Genomic DNA, 5,722 nt, shown 5'->3' with positions numbered 1-5,722 from the left:
GCCTGCAGTGCAATTTCTCGGGTTCAGTTAGAGCCCAACGCCTCGCTCGGGTTCAGTTAGAGCCAACACCTCGCACACACGCGCGTACGTGTACGAGAGAAACGTGCATCGCTCGGCCCCCGACCTCCCACCGTAACCGGAAACTCCCCGAAATTTTCCTCACCCTCGCTTCTACCATGGTTTTTTCCGTCATGGACGGCCCAAACAATGTCATGCAGTTGCGTCTCCGGCCCGCCCAGGACGAAAAGCCCATTTTCTATCATGATTTTTTGTCATAGAAGTAGGAGCCCACCACATCTATGATGATACCGGGTTTTGTCACACTTATCGTCATAAAAGTGTCATATGTATGACAGGAAAAAAATTCGTTCGGCCCAAAATGTCATGGATGTGTCTTTTTTTTGTAGTGTCATTGCTGCACAGAAGAATTATTTCATTGATGCACCGCTAGGTGACAGACCTATTGCAGGAGCAGATGCAGACGTTATGAACGTTTGGCTGCTCAATATGATGACTACTTGATAGTTTAGTGCACCATGCTTAACGGCTTAGAATCGGGACTTCAAAGACGTTTTGAACGTCATGGACCATATCAGATGTTCCAGGAGTTGAAGTTAATATTTCAAGAAAATACCCGAGTCGAGAGATATGAAGTCTCCAATAAGTTATATAGCTAAAAGATGGAGGAGAATTGCTCAACTAGTGAGCATGTGCTCAGAATGTCTGGGTATTACAATCACTTGAATCAAGTGGGAATTAATCTTCCAGATAATATAGTGATGGACAGAGTTCTCTAGTCACCATCACCAAGTTACTGGAACTTCGTGATGAACTATAGTATGCAAGGGATGTGAAAACGATTCCCGAGCTCTTCATGATGCTGAAATCGACGAAGGTAGAAATCAAGAAAAAGCATCAAGTGTTGATGATTAAACAAGACCACTAATTTCAAGGAAAGGGCAAAGGGAAATAAGGGGAACTTCAAGAAGAATGGCAAGCAAGTTCTCACTCCCATGAAGAAGCCCAAAGCTGGACCTAAGCCTGAAACTGAGAGCTTCTACTGCAAAGGAAATGGTCACTGGAAGTGGAACTGCCACAAATATTTGGTGGATAAGAAGTATGGCAAAGTGAACAATAGTATATTAGATATACAAGTTATTGATGTGCACCTTACTAGTGTTTATAGTAGCCCCTGGGTATTTGATACTTGTTTGATTGCTAAGATTAGTAACTGGAAACAGGAGTTACAGAATAAACAGAGACTAGTTGAGGGTGAAGTGACGATGTGTGTTGGAAGTGGTTCCAAGATTGATATGATCATCATCGCACACTCCCTATACTTTCGAGATTAGTGTTGAACCTAAATAAATGTTATTTGGTGTTTGCGTTGAGCATAAATATGATCAGATCATGTTTATTCTGATATGATTATTCATCTAAGACAGAGAATAAATTGTTATTCTGTTTACATGAATAAAACCTTCTATGGTCATACACCCAATGTTGATGGTTTATTGAATCTTGATCGTAGTGATACACATATTCATAATATTGATGCCAAAAGATGCAAAGTTAATAATGATAGTGCAACTTATTTGTGGCACTGCCGTTTGGGTCATATCGGTGTAAAGCGCATGAAGAAACTCCATACTGATGGACTTTTGGAATCACTTGATTATGAATCATTTGATGCTTGCGAATCATGCCTTATGGGGAAGATGACTAAAACTTCGTTCTCCAGAACAATGAACTGAGCTATTGACTTATTGGAAATAATACATACCGATGTATGTGGTCCAATGAGTGTTGATGCTCGTGGCGGGTATCGTTATTTCTGACCTTCAAAGATCATTTGAGCAGATATGGGTATATCTACTTAATGAAACACAAGTCTGAAACATTTGAAAAGTTCAAAGAATTTCAGAGTGAAGTGGAGAATCATCATAACAAGAAAATAAAGTTTCTACGATCTAATCATAGAGGAGAATATTTGAGTTACGAGTCTGGCCTTCATTTAAAACAATGTGGAATAGTTTCACAGCTCACGCCCCCTGGAACACTACACGTAATGGTGTGTCCGAACGTCATAACCACACTTTATTGGATATGGTGTGATCTATGATGTATCTTACCAATTTACCACTATCATTTGGGGGTTATGCATTAGAGACAGCTGCATTCACATTAAATAGGGCACCATTGAAATCCGTTGAGACGATGCCTTATGAACTGTGGTTTGGCAAGAAACCAAAATTGTCGTTTCTTAAAATTTGGGGTTGCGATGCTTATGTGAAAAGCTTCAACCTGATAAGCTCGAACCCAAATCGGAAAAATGCGTCTTCATAGGATACCCAAAAGAAATTGTTGGGTACACCTTCTATCACAGATCCGAAGGCAAGATCGTTGCTAAGAATGGATCCTTTCTAGAGAAGGAATTTCTCTCGAAAGAAGTGAGTGGGAGGAAAGTAGAGCTTGATAAGGTAATTGTACCTTCTCCCGAATTGGAAAGTAGTTCATCACAGAAATCAGTTCTACTGATTCCTACACCAATTAGTGAGGAAGCTAATGATGATGATCATGAAACTTCACATCAAGTTACTACAGAACCTCTTAGGTTTTCCAGAGTACGATCCACACCAAAGTGGTACCGAAATCCTATTCTGAAAGTCATGTTACTAGACCATGATGAACCTACGAACTATGAGGAAGCGATGATGAGCCCAGATTCCGCGAAATGGCTTGAGGCCATGAAATCTGAGATGGGATCCATGTATGAGAACAAAGCATGGACTTTGGTGGACTTGCCCAATGGTCGGCAAGCCATATTAAATAAATGGATCTTCAAGAGGAAGACGGACACTGATAGTAGTGTTACTATCTACAAAGCTCGACTTGTCGCAAAAGGTTTTCGACAAGTTCAAGGTGTTGACAACAATGAGATTTTCTCAACTGTAGTGATGCTTAAATCTGTCTGAATCATGTTAACAATTGTCATATTTTATGAAAACTGGCAAATGGATATAAAAACTGCATTCCTTAAATGGATATTTCTTAAAGAAGAGTTGTATATGATGCAACCAGAAGGTTTTGTCGATCCAAAGGGTGCTAACAAAGTCTGCAAGATCCAGTGATCCATTTATGGACTGGTGCAAGCCTCTCGAAGTTGGAATGTACGCTTTGATAAGTTGATCAAAGCATATGGTTTTATACAGACTTTTGGAGAAGCCTGTATTTACAAGAAAGTCAGTGGGAGCCCTGTAGCATTTCTAATACTATATGTGGATGACATATTGTTGATTGGAAATGATATAGAATTTCTGGATAGCATAAAGGGATACTTGAATAAGAGTTTTTCAATGAAAGACCTCGGTGAAGCTGATTACATATTGAGCATCAAGATCTATAGAGATAGATCAAGACACTTGATAATATTTTTCAATGAGTAAATACCTTGAAAAGTTTTTGAAAGAGTTCAACATGGATCAGTTAAAGAAGGAATTCTTGTCTGTATTACAAGGTGTAAAGTTGACTAAGACTCAAATCCCTACCACGGTAGAAGATAGAAAGAGAATGAAAGTCATTCCCTATGCCACAGTCATAGGTTCTATAAAGTATGTTGTGTTGTGTACCAGACCTATTGTGCACCTTACCATGAGTTTGGCAAGGGGGTACAATAGTGATCTAAGAGTAGATCACTGGACAGCGGTCAAAAGTAGCCTTAGTGAGGACTAAGGAAATAGTTCTCGGTTATGGAGGTGATAAGGAGTTCGTCGTAAAGAGTTACGTCGATGCAAGCTTTTACACCGATCCAGATGACTCTAAGTATCAATCTGGATACATATTGAAAGTGGGAGCCATTAGCTAGAGTAGCTCCATGCAGAGCATTGTAGACATAGAATATTTGCAAAATACATACGGCTCTGAATGTGACAGACCCGTTGACTAAACTTATCTCACAAGCAGAACATGATCACACCTTAGTACTCTTTGGGTGTTAATCAAATAGCGATGTGAACTAGATTATTGATTCTAGTAAACCCTTTGGGTGTTGGTCAGATGGCGATGTGAACTATGGGTGTTAATCGCATACAGATGTGAAATGTTGGTGTTAAATCACATGGCGATGTGAACTAGATTATTGACTCTAGTACAAGTGGGAGACTGAAGGAAATATGCCCTAGAGGCAATAATAAAGTTATTATTTATTTCCTTATATCATGATAAATGTTTATTATTCATGCTAGAATTGTATTAACCGGAAACTTAGTACATGTGTGAATACATAGACAAAACTTATAGTCCCTAGTATGCCTCTACTTGACTAGCTCGTTAATCAAAGATGGTTATGTTTCCTAACCATAGACATGTGTTGTCATTTGATGAACGGGATCACATCATTAGGAGAATCATGTGATGGACTTGACCCATTCTGTTAGTTTAGCACTTGATCATTTAGTATGTTGCTATTGCTTTCTTCATGACTTATACATGTTCCTATGACTATGAGATTATGCAACTCCCGAATACCGGAGGAACACTTTGTGTGCTACCAAACATCACAACATAACTGGGTGATTATAAAAGGTGCTCTAAAAGGTGTCTCCGATGGTGTTTGTTGAGTTGGCATAGATCGAGATTAGGATTTGTCACTCCGATTGTCGGAGAGGTATCTCTGGGCCCTCTCGGTAATGCACGTCACTGTAAGCCTTGCAAGCAATGTGACTAATGAGTTAGTTACGGGATGATGCATTACGAAACGAGTAAAGAGACTTGCCGGTAACGAGATTGAACTAGGTATTGAGATACCAACAAACGAATCTTGGGCAAGTAACATACCGATGACAAAGGGAACAACGTATTTTGTTATGCGGTTTGACCGATAAAGATCTTCGTAAAATATGTGGGAGCCAATATGAGCATCCAGGTTCCGCTATTGGTTATCGGCCAGAGACATGTCTCGGTCATGTCTACATAGTTCTCGAACCCATAGAGTCCACACGCTTAACGATCGGTGACATTCAATAGTATGAGTTGATGTGTTTTTATGTACCGAAGGTAGTTCGGAGTCCAAGATATGATCACGGACATGATGAGGAGTCTCGAAATGGTCTAGACATAAAGATCGATATATTGGACGACTATATTTGGACGTCGAAATGGTTTTGGGTGAGTTCGGGCATATACCAAAGTACTGGTAGGTTACCGGAACCCCCTGGGAGGTTTATGGGCCTTATTGGGCCATAGTGGGAGATAAGAGAGGGAGGCATAGGAGGGGGTGCACCCCCGCAAGCCCAATACGAATTGGGTGGGGGGGCGCCCCCCCCCTTTCCTTCCCCCTCTCTCCCCCTTCCTTCCACTCCTAGTCCAACTAGGGAAGGGGGGATCCTACTCCCGGTGGGAGTAGGACTCCCCATGGGGCGCGCCATAGGAGGGTCGGCCCTCCCACTCCTACACTCCTTTATATAAGGAGGGGGGCACCCCATAGACACACAAGTTGATCATTGATCTCTTAGCCGTGTGCGGTGCCCCCCTCCACCGTAATCCACCTCGGTCATATCATTGTAGTGCTTAGGCGAAGCCCTGTGCCGGTAGCTTCATCATCATCACCATCATCACGTCGTCGTGCTGACGAAGCTCTCCCTCGACACTCTGCTGGATCGTGAGTTCGTGGGACGTCACCGAGCCGAACGTGTGCAGATCAAGGAGGTGTCGTACTTTCGGT

Source organism: Triticum aestivum, chromosome 3B (assembly GCF_018294505.1).
Source record: "Triticum aestivum cultivar Chinese Spring chromosome 3B, IWGSC CS RefSeq v2.1, whole genome shotgun sequence".
NCBI classification, from domain to species: domain Eukaryota; kingdom Viridiplantae; phylum Streptophyta; class Magnoliopsida; order Poales; family Poaceae; genus Triticum; species Triticum aestivum.
This window is presented reverse-complemented; position numbering follows the sequence as displayed.